The sequence below is a fragment of the Manis pentadactyla genome, chromosome 9 (assembly GCF_030020395.1).
Source record: "Manis pentadactyla isolate mManPen7 chromosome 9, mManPen7.hap1, whole genome shotgun sequence".
In the NCBI taxonomy this organism is placed as follows: Eukaryota; Metazoa; Chordata; class Mammalia; order Pholidota; family Manidae; genus Manis; species Manis pentadactyla.
Window position 1 is genome coordinate 120,510,477 of NC_080027.1, and position 12,156 is coordinate 120,522,632.

A 12,156-nucleotide genomic window follows, 5' to 3' on the forward strand; every position below is an offset into this window, starting at 1 on the left:
TCTCTGATGGCTGGACAGCTTGCCCTGGAGGACTCAATACTTTCTAGAAAAACTTTCCCCCCTTTGGCCTGAGCACCCTGGTGCAGCAACGGCTCCACCTTCTGGCCATGCTGGGCACCTACCGCTCAGCTTCCGTTCAGTAGTCTTCCATTCGGTTTCTCTCGCTGGCTGCCTCTCCACCTTTACCAGCCTGGTCCCGCTGATCTCATACACGAAACTCATGCAACTATAGAAAGGCACTGCTAGGGAGGACTTTAAAGATACAGCAACTCAACTCCCTGGAAGAGGAATTAAAGACAAACTGAGGCCCAGAGAGGGGATGAGGCTTACCCAAATCACCTGAATGCAGGTGACCTGGATGCAAAGCTCTCCCCTTCATCACATCGCCCTATTCGTTGGCTGGGGCCTCAGGGTTCTTGCGGCTGCATGTCATCGGCTGGTGAGCGCAGTGTGAGGACAGGTCTGGGCCCCACCTCTGGAGCGTTTCATCAATGAGTGTACCTCCAGACCTGGCCAGCCCAGCAGGTCCTTGGGCCTTGGGACATAGGTCCGGGGAGGCTGTAAGATTCAATTCTCTCTGCTGTGCCTGCAGTCAGCCCCGAAGAAGTAACTCTGGAATATTTCAGAGTTCATTATGGGAGGCATACTGGACATATCTTCTGACAGATTTTCTTCAAAATGGACAAACAGGAGTATCCACAAAGTCTGGATGAGTAGGTTATCTTCCTCCCGTCCCCTCTAGGTAGATCAGTCCCACACTTCCTCTTCACACAAATCTAGCAATTTTATGCGATGGGATGCTGCCTCTGCCCCTAACAGCCCCACCCGAGGAGTCCACAGCCAGCATTCAGTCACAGAGCAAGTCTCAGGGAACACCCACCATGTGCTGGTGGCTGGGGATGGAGCAGAGAACAAATCCTCACACAGCTTACAATTCTAGAGGAAGAGAAAGTCAATAAACACATTTCTCTAAGTAAATATATACATATGTTTCCAGGTTGTATTAAGAGCTACAAAGAATATAAAACAGATTGAGAGTAATGGTTGGTATCGAGGTAAGCACTGAAAGCACAATTCATTTGAAGTGCGGCGGAATCAGGCCTTGCAGAGCAAACCTCGGGCAAGCACAAAGCTCTGTGATGCAAACCTTGGCAAGTGCAAGAAGCTATCGGTCAAAGAGGTCAAGAAGGCTACTGAGGCTGCATTACAATGTGTGAGGGGGACAGAGACAGCAGGCTAGATGGTGTTAGGCCTTTATGGCCTCAGTAAAGGGTCTGGGTTTTATTAGTAGATCTGGAAACCACTGGAGGGCTTTGAGCAGGGAAGTGATGTGATCTGATTTATGTTTTAAAAGGTTCACACTGGCTGCTGAGTAGAGAACAGGTAAAGAGAGGACTGGGGAAGGAAGGAGAGCAGGCAGGCTACTGTGATATCACCAGGGCCTGGCTGGGAGCAGGGCGATCACAGTGGAAGCAGGGAGATGAAGTAGAATTCCAGCGATGTTCTAAAGGCAGAGCTAACAGGTTGCCCTGTCCATTTACTCCTTCAAATCATCATCCTCATCATCATGATAACAGCTAACACTGACTGAGCCCTTACTGTATCACAGCTGAGATGCTATACCACAATTCAAATAGCGTACCTTATTTAATATTCACAGAAACCTTCCAATCTCAGGAAAAGAAACTGAAATTCAGGGAGTAAGAAGGAAACCATACTAGAGGCTCAGTGTCAGAGGCCAAGATGAGAACAGTTGAATTTGTTTGAGCCCACAGATTTTTAACCTTGGGGAGAATACTAAAGTGTATTAAGACCAACAAAACAAACGCAAGCCTGGAAATGAGAAATAACACAAGAAAAGACGATGTGAAGTGCTGTGTGCCCAAGGGTGGGGCAGGACTCTTACAGCTGGGGAGCCCAGGGGGGGGGTCATGGAGAGGTGGCATCTGAGGGGGGCTGTAAAGGTGGGTAAGACTGGGATGGCAAAAATGGGTAAGTTTGAGGCTGATAGAAGAGCATACTTAAGTGCATGTAGAGATAGGGATATGGGGGAACAAAAGGTCCTTTTAAAGCAATGTGCTTTCCAGTGTGGTGGAGCAGTAGAGTGTATGAAGGGAAGCCGGTACCACAAAGGTGTGTGTCACAGTTTGTGCAGAGCATTTAAAGCCAGACCACAGAGTTTAATTGCATTCAGTAGTAAAGAGCCACTGAAGAGTTTCCATGTAGTCACTGATTTCTTCATTTGTTCAACAGATACTTTTGAGTGCTTATTTATAATAGGGAATCCTCGCTGGAATAGGGAGTGTGTCTGCTCCATCTTGTCTGGAACTGGAAGTTCCTGCAAAAAATCTGAGGGAGAAGAGGGAATTACCAGCCCCAAGGCTTGGAGAGTGAGGCAGGCTGTAGACCAGCACTTCTCAAAGCCCTAGGGCACCACTGAAAGTGATGGAGGACTTCACATAGCTTTAGATTTTGAGAGTTATTATCTATCAATAATTACTGCTTCAGAAATTAAAACAGAGAAAATTTAAACATAGTCATTAATTCACTTGAAGAGAGAATAATTATGTCATTACATGAGTGGTTAAGTAACAGGTATTGAAATGAAAAATGCTATTTTCCAAAGCAAAACCAAGGAGATGAGTGGCATTGTTTTACCTTTTGGCAAATCCCGTCATGATCTGGCTTCACAGGAGACTGCTGATCCCCTTCTGTTCTGCGTCCAGTCGGCTGTGATATTACATGTCATATAGCTTCTGGAACCCTGCAGTGCACACGTGTGAGGGAATGAAAGTGAAGAGAGGCAAATGACATTTTAGGATTATTGTGAAAATATTTTTGTCCTTAGAGATGCCTTGGAAATGTTGGGGGGACCCCCCAGGGTACCCGGGATCACACTTTCAGAGCTGCTGCTTTAGAACTGCACTTTTCAGTAGCCACCATCTGCATGTGGTTACCGAGCACATGAAGTGCTGTGTGAATAAGGGATGGAGATCTCCATTGTATTTCATTTTAATTCATTTAAATCTCATAACCAGAACAGTATGCAATGTTTCCTGTTGTTATTGTTAAATATAACCTTATTATTTTGGTATGAATACATTTCATGCTAACCCTTGCAAATTTAGCATCTAAATTGAGATGTACCATTCACATTGACTACACACCAGATTTTGAGGACTTCGGAAAAGACCATGAGACCTCTCATTAATAATTTATTTTGGGTTTGTGTTGCTATGATGATATTTTGAATATACTGGGTAAAATAAAATGCACTTTTAAAATTAACCTCACCTGTAGTTTTGTTAACTTTTAAAAATGTAGCTACTATAAATTGAAATCTACATGGATAGCTCCTTTATATTTCTTCCAGGCAGTGCTATTATAGTATTATAGACGATCTAGATGCTGAAGGCTTTGTATGCCTTGTGAACTTTATTCTTTGTTTTGAAGGTACTGTGGAGCCATTAGAAGGTTCAAAGTAGTGATGTGATGTAATCAAATTTGCATTTTTAGGAAAGCTCACTTGGGCAGCAGTGCAGAGCATGGATTGAGCAAGAACCAGTTAGGTGATGATTATGCTATTGAAGATAAGGGAAACGTGTGGCCTGAAGAAAAGTGGCTAAATTGGGGACATAGTGGGAAGATAAAATCAACTGGCTTTGGTTCTTGGGTGTAATGATCACGTTGTGGTCATATAAGAGCATGTCCTTATTCTTAGCAGATGCACACAGAAATCTTTAAGGATGAAGCGTCACATTCACATAGAAGCTTTATGCACATGCACACACTGTGTATCAGAGAGAAGGAGAGTGAAATAGGAAATAGCATCTTAGTATTATGAAAAAACATGTACATGGAGAGAGGAGGAGGTAGAGAAAGTCAATGTGACATACATAAAATATTAGTAATCGTGAATTTCACTGAAGTAATCTGGGAGATCGGAGATTTCATTCTTCCTTTAACCTTCCTGTATGCTTGGAATTTTTCAGAATAAAAATGGGGAAAAATGGAAAAACAAAAAGCTGTAACTGATTGATTGGGTATGAGCTAAAGGGCAGTCACGAATGATTTTCTGGTTTTGCTCTTGACAACTCAGAGTCATCATATTCTCGAGATGGAAATGCAGGAGGAGAAACAGGATCACGGGATGATGATGAGTTTAGTATGGAGAGTGTGCGCTTGCAGGTGCCTTTGGGATCGATGCAAAGGCAGTGTTTCTGAAGTTTCTTAGAGGCAGCTATTGTAGAGATGCAGATTGTAGATGCCAGGCATGACCTAGATTAGAATCCAGGCAGTAGTGGCTGAAGGTATTGGAGAACATAGTAGCATCAAGGGTGTATGTGGAGAATGAGAACACAGGAGGCGTGAGGATAGAACCCTGGGGAATGCGGACTTCGAAGGGTCAGCAAAGAAGGATGCCTTGGTAGACAGCCTCCAGGATGGCCCCCAGGACTTCCTGCTCATATTCCTGCCTTTGTGTGGTCCTTTCCCTCATTGACATACGCTGTTCTGTGTGACAAGGGCAGAAGTGATGGTATGCCACTTCTGAGATCAGCTCATAAAAGACACTGAGGTTTTCATCGACACACAATCATTCTCCTTGGGTCACATGCTCGGAGGGAAGCGATCTGTCATGTCATGAGCAGCCCCATGGAAGATCCATGGGGTGAAGAACTGAGACTTCCTGCCAGCAGGCATGTAAGGGAGCTTGGAGGAGCTTGGAAGAGAATCTTCTTCATGAAAGAATGAACAAATGAATGCGACTGCTGGCTCATAAGAGATCCTGTGCCGGAACAACCCAGTTCACCTGCTCCCAAATTTCTGACCCTAAAAAACTATGGGGGAAAATCAAGGCTGTTCTAAACTGCTAAACTTGGGAGTCATTTATTACACAGCAACAAGTAACTACTACAGATGCCTCAATGGAGACTTAGAAGGGTGATCAAGGAGATAAGAAAACTTTGTGTCATAGGGCAACAGGGAAGAGAATATTTCATGGAGGAAGGTATAAAGTATCAAATGCTACCAGGTGGTAGAGAAATGGAATTTTCAACAAAGGGGTGTTGGCAACCTTGGCCAAAACAATCAATAGAATATGAGAGAGCAGAAATCAGATTATAGAAGACTGAAACTAAGTAATAATAAAAGCTATAATTTTTCAATTATCACACTTAATTGGGGAAAAAGTATCAATAATCCCCATTTTAGGGATGAGGAAGCCAAGGTCACATTCTATGTGCTATTATCATCTGTGCACCAGCCCCTGCTGCCCTGCTCCAAAAGGTTTATTAAAGAATTCTTTCTAACTATGCTCATTACTCCTTCTGGGAAGAGTTCTGATAAATTCCATTTTGGTAACCTCATTTCATTTCCAGTGATGTCTTTTGCATCCCTTATAATTTTGTACCCTGGGTAACTGCCCAGCTAAGACGGACGTTCCTTTGTCTGATTCTGCCAAACTCAGCCTTCTTGCCTTAGGTAAGTCCGGGGGAAGAGACCTGACTAATCGAAGTGACTTAAGAGCCATTCTTTCATTCATTCCATTGCTGTTTTCTGAGCTCTTTACAAGAGGCTCGGCTACCTGGCCAGCCTTCTTAGACATGGTTGGGCTACCAATGTACAATGTTTTGTACATGAAGTCAGCACTCTACAAGAAAAAGAAAATCTGCCTTATCTTTCTAGGGAGGAGGCCCTAGTTATTCGGACCCAAGGCTGAATAAACCACAGCAATGGCAGCTTCAACAAATGAAGCAATCAGAGTAATCATTTGGTGGTGATTAATGGCAACAACGCCTCTTGGTTTTCATATGTGAAAGCTACAGACACGTAGCTATTTCTAGCTCTAACTGCTTTAATGTCTTTGACCTTCAGTCAGTCAGTTCACCTTCCCATGACCCACACTGGCTCCACTAGGTTTTCCCGGTAAAATCTTTGCCCCGTGAATAGAATCTACCTCAGACCCGCTTGAGGTTTCAGTGACCATGATGTGGTGGACAATCTCCTTGACTTTGGAATCAGACAGGCCTGCATGGGGAGTCTGGCTCTGGCATTATCTGTATGATTTTGAGTGGGTTACATTTCTAACCTTTTTCCTTTTTGGGCTACTCATCTGGAAAAAATGGGAATGGTAACATCGACCTCACAGCATATGCACAAGTGTAACAGGAAGAGAAAAATTGTATACAGTAACATATGACTGCCATAGTTTCTCATTCTAGGTTGGGTTGGGATTTATCTCAGAGGTGCTTAGCTCACTTGTTGAGGAACACACTTAGGGAAACTTTTGTGGCTAAAAAAGGCAGCTGAATATCCTCACACTCATCCATCCCCTTATCTCCTTTTCTGACACCAGCTTGAGAATAGCCCAGAATGGAGACATTTGTTAAAAAAAAGATACATTTATTTGTGCAATGAAGTAATAGGAATCTGTTGTTTTCAGGGAGAGGTGGTATGGGGAAGTTGGGGTTCCCATGGCCAGGATCCTCACTGAACTTAAACCACCTGATGATGTAACTGGCCTGTTGCTAGGCTACTGCTCCCACACCTTTAGGCAATAAGCCATTGCGTTATATAGAGAGCTCAGCCCAGTGCTCTGAGTGGAGACAGAGACGCTAGTGCTCGACCTACCGCGGGGAGAACGAGCCAGTAAGAAACCCTTTCACCCCAAAGAACGTTTTGCTGTCAATTTCTTTGGTCACACTGAATCCATAGTGAACTTCTCCAGGGCTGAAACCCATTGGCTGTCAGGTGGGGAGCAGGTGAGAGAGCAAGGGGTAGGATCATGGGAGGGAAAAGCCCATGCAGGCAGGGCCCTGGGGGGCAGGACAGCCAGGAGGGTGGTGTGTGGTGATTTCCAGCTCTTACTTGCTCAAAGTGGTGCTAAAACTATCCTCTCAAGTCTTGCACACAGAATGGCTTTCTGTTCTGGGAGCTCTGGGGATAGAAGGAAGGGGGAAACGGGCTCAGCTTGTAATGAGTGTGCAAGTGAGGGGACAAGGGGATGACATTGCCAGTAGGCAGGAAAAAGAGCTCGAATTCAGCCAGAGCAGGAATCCATAAGGAAAAGTGATCATAAGGAGATCAGCCCATCTCCCAAGAAAACTTGGAAATCTTGGGGAGAACAATGACAAAATTTGGTATGGGGACTCAGCTATTTAAGGAAAACATGATCCAAGAAGGTTAGTAAAAATCAGGTTACATAAGAATTGAATGAGAGCAGATACATAAAGCAATTACTAGCTCAGAGCCCAGCCTGTGATAAGCACTCAACCAAAGGTAGCCTCTCGTTACGATTTAGTATGCAATTTCCTCTTTTCTTCACCTTTTGAACTTTAAGAGCTCACAATCTACTTGAAAATTATGATATAGTCATTCATTTCTTCTACAGACATTTATCAAGTTCCTATGTATCAGGTAAATTCAATAATTTCAGGCAGTAGCGACGACCATCGCTAATGTTATTGAGGGCTGGGTATGTACTGGGCTGTGCTAATTTGCTTCATTTCATGTCATCCTCACAGCAGTCGTAGGGAGGAACAATTATATTCCCACTTTACACATGAGGAGGCTGAGGCACAGTCAGGTTAGGTGATTTGCCCAGACCACAGAGCCGGCCAGTGGGGAGGCCAGGGCTTGAACCTGGGCATTCAGATTTCAGGGTAGCCTCTTCAGCTCCACACCACACTGCTTTGGAACGCAGCAGACATGTGTGTGAGTTACGGCCTGCAGAGGGGAAGGAATCACAAGGGCAGGGAGGGTCACAGAAAGATAACCTGTAAGTATGGGTAGGATTTTCTTGCCTTCTTTTTCCTGCTCCCTCCCATTCCCTTACCAGCTCTGGGCTCTCAAGATGGGGGTGGCATCAGGATCCCAGCACTTATGTCCCTTCAGAGCTGCTCATTCGCTGGTTTGAGTTCTCCTGTTCTCCCTGCCCACCATTATCAAGGGGAGGAGGGAAAGGAGAGAAGGAAAAGACCCACTGAACCAACCAACAGGCAATTAGATGCTGACTATTTTGCCATAATGCAGTACATCAGCAATCAATCAATCAATCACTTGGGGGGCAGGGGAATGACTTTCCTGTAATCAGCTATTAAGGGCTTGTACCACTAATTAGTCTATTAATTAGAACTGTTCTCCTCCTTCCACATGTTATCAGCCTGCCAAGGCAGAGAAAACTCAGCCCTGGGGGCAGGAGATAAAGGAAGAAAAAAAAGACAGAAGTAGCAGATTCCAGCAGCTGGGCATGTGTGTGTTTTAAAAGCACAGCTCTCAGCGCCTGGGGCAAATCCACCTGCTAGTAGGAAAGGAACGTTTATCAAAAACCAAAGGGCTGTTGTCTTTGTTGAGCAGAAAGGGAAAAAAAAAAAACGATTTAATCTTTAAAGAGAAAAACCACTGTAACCACACACGGGGATCTGTGAAGGGCAGTTCCACTGGGTGTCCCCTGGGGCCACGGACACAGTGAGAAACAAACATGCTTCCTGTAAAGGCAGCGTTATCAGAAGGCCTAGGAGCCCAGGGACTCTCCACCTTGATGCTCAAGCGTGAATATCTTAGGGAATAAACATACATGGAATTCCTACTATGTGCCAGGCGCCCCCTCCATACTTTACATCTTGTTTGATGACTCTATCGATCTTCTCAGAGTGACCTGGAGTTGTTTCTGGGGGTTCCCCAAAAGGCCCGCATATGAACCTTCACAGGTGTGGTCAGCAAAAGCGGAAGATGGTGGCTCTGCTCTGGCTCTCAGTAGTCCGTGCCCCCCGTCCACCACAAGCTTGGAAAAGCCTCTCATCACTGTGGCTGACCAGGTCATACAAATTCAAAGGGCCCCCAAACTCACAAGTCATTCTTGAACAGTTCAAATCAGCCCTGAGCCCCACAGCATTCTTCATGTCCCTGGGAGGAGCACGGTGGGGAGCACGGTGGTCTTCCTATTTTCCTCTCTTTTTCCTGCCCCTCTGCGTCCCTCCTCCTCTGGTAGTTACCAGACATTCCCATTCAAATGACAAATAGCAGGCGAGGGGGATGCTAGGCGGGCGGCAGGAGGGGGTGCTGAGGCCGGGGTCTCCGCCAGCAAAAGCCTACCAGCAGTTGTTCTGTTACATTGTTGAATCCTCACAACAGCCACGTGAGCGGCTTTTATCAATCCCATTTTGCAGAATAGGGAAATCATGGCTCAGAGAGTTTAAGTCCTTTGGCAGGCTTCACACAGGCAGTAAACAAAGCATTTAGCAAGAGCTCTGCACATATTTGCTGACAGACAGAATGGGAAATATGGAGGCAACCAAAGATCTCCAGTGTCTGGGAACCTCAAAGCCTGTAGGGGTCCAACGGTGGGCTTAAAAGGTGTTGTCAATCCAGGTAACCCTTCAAGGGTGGAAAAAGGGGCGGAGATGGAGCATATAGGGTCAGCCCGACTGACTCCAAAGTCAATTGCTCCCAACCCCGCTTCTTCCTGTCTGATACCTGTTGTTACATAGTTCACTTTCTACCAACAACCCTCTACCACCTCCCCCCAAAGAAAAAACCCTTCAGAAATGGTAAGTGGTGACATTTCTGAGCTGCATGATCCTCCGGATGTCAACATGTCTGTGTCCCAGCATTGTTTCCTATTTTGGGGATGGGAGGGAGGAGCAGTGGTGCTGTGTGGAGACAGCCTGGCTCAGAATCCAGTGACAAGCCTCTGTTCCCTGGCAACGAGCTAGTGACCTTAGGCAAATTGCTTGAAATTGTCCACCTTCAGTTTCCTCATATGCAAAATGGGAAATGTCAGCTGCCTACCTCGAAATGTTATTGTGAGAATCAAGGGAAGAAATCCAATACTAACTGTATATATGGAGAGAAAGAACTTCAAAACCACACAGCGCTCGCACGTATACCTCTGGCAACCTTCAGAGCAGCCCTGAGTATTATTATCCCCGTTTTTCAGTCAAGGAAATCAAAGATTGAGGAAGATTGAAATTTTACTTGTGAACGGTGAGTGGTGCTATTATTCAGAATCAGTGGGCCCGGCCCCACCACGCCTGACTCTCAGCTCAGGCAGCACCACGACGTTTGCCCTGAGTCTCTCATCAGGGGTGTGTGTTGGGGTCAAAGCCTTCATTCATTTAATAAATATTTGTCTTGTTCCCACCTGCACCAGGTATGGTGCTAGGCATTGAGGATACCGTTTCAGAGCCGCCTGTGTGGCTGGGAGAGCAGACATCACATAAGAGAATGGCAATCCTGAGCAAGGGAAGGACAGGACAAGGAGACTTGGGAGGAGACAATGGGGAAACCTAGAGAAAGAGTAGGACATGGCTTCGTGCGAAGTCAGGGAAGGAGGGCATTCTCACGTCACAGTGGGAAAGAGCGTGATGTTTAGGATGAGTGACGCACAGAGGGTAGGAGGGAAAGTAGTGAGAGAGGAGGATGGAGGGTTCGCTGAGGGTCAGATCTTGGAGACCTAGTGAGCTGGGTGAAGGCATTTAGGCCTCATCCTTAGTACAATTGGGGCTACGTAAGGGTTTTAAGCAGGGACACAATTGATATTCTTGGGAGATCCTTCTGGCTGGGATATGGTGACTGGATCTGAGCCTGGGGAGACAGGAGGTAGGTGGACCAGTTAGGATGGAGACAGATATCCAGGCAAGAAATAATGGTGGGCTGAGCTCGGGATGGGACATGTAGAGAAAGGCAATCTTTGAAATAGATTTAGGAAGTAAAATCAAGACATGGTGATTGATGGAGAATATGCATAGAGGGAGGGAAGTGAGAGGCAGGAGTCACAGATGATGTGGGCTTATTTCAGGATTGTGCTACTGGTGGGTGACAGTGTCCCTTACTGGAGAAGGGGACACTGGGAGTATTATATCTGCTATCTGTCAAGTGTTTCCTCAATGAATTTTTATACAACTTTGCCCAGGAACCTCTAGATTATGACTATCTTGGCCAGAGGAGGAATGGATGAAAAATTCTGCCAACTCGAGATCTGTTTGCCAGGCACCCAGGTGTGCACGTGTGTATATATGTTTGTGGTGGAGCATCCAGAAAGACAAGGGCATCAGGTTCCTCTGGAGCAAAAACATTCATCTCCCTGAGCCTCCCATGGGTCTCTGGAGGGCTTCCTGTTCCCTCGACTTCTCTTTGATTATTTAAGAGCTATTTGTTAAGGGCATACCATGTAAGGCACTTCAGTAGTGGCAGAGGGGGAAACTGATCTTAAAAGAGTTTATAATTTAGGAACAGTAAGACCACCAACCATAAACATAGCCATAGGTCCATGTATAGGTATCAACAGTCCTATACGGCATAAAAAACACTGTCCTAGAAAGCCCAGGTCATAGATGCCACTTTGGAATGGGAAATCAGGGAGGAAGAGGCATTCAGCCTGGTCTAAAAGGAGAGGTGTAATTTCTGTAGAAAGAAATGGGGACTGAAGAGAAGATATTCCTGAAGGATTAAACAGCATGAGCAAAGATGGCAGTGGGTGCGGGTGATCGGTCTCCTGCTGTCTTAGGGTGTCTGCAGAGAGGGAGTTCTCATGCTGAGGTCCACGGGGCTTTGCAAAGTCTGAGAGCCGCCTAACTATGCAAAGCTGTGTTGTAGGCAAGTATTACTGGAGAGAAGGCCCACAACTCTCCTCCACTTCTCAAAAGGGTCTAGACCTGAGAAAAGGCTAAAAACAGAACTCCAAATCTCCCAAATTAGAATTTACAGGTGGGCTGGAGGATCTGTGCTTTCTTTTTAAACAAGCTCAGTCGGAGATGGACCTGTGCACACCTCGGATCTCCAAACAGGCCCCAGGAGGTCTTGGAAGGCTCACCTCATGAGCTTCTGCTCTTGCTCACCCGTGACCCCCACCCACCTTTTACAGGAGTAGTCACCACCCTCACCACGGTTTCCATTGCCTTGAGAGAAATTAGGGAGGCAAGGTCAGAGGAGCAGGGGGAGTCGGAATCATGCAAAGAGTGTAGAATAGCCGTCAGAGACAGGATGGGTGGGAGCCGTTCTGCCCTAAGGTTGGAGACGGTCCGAAAGGCCTGTCAGGTCCCCCGCCCCACAACAAACCCCTGGTCAAATTCTGGGAATTTCCAAATCGGTCGGCAGGCCTGCGGCAGATTTTCCCGGACGCGAGCGTGCCGTGCCCACCGCGGCCGCTGGGTGGCG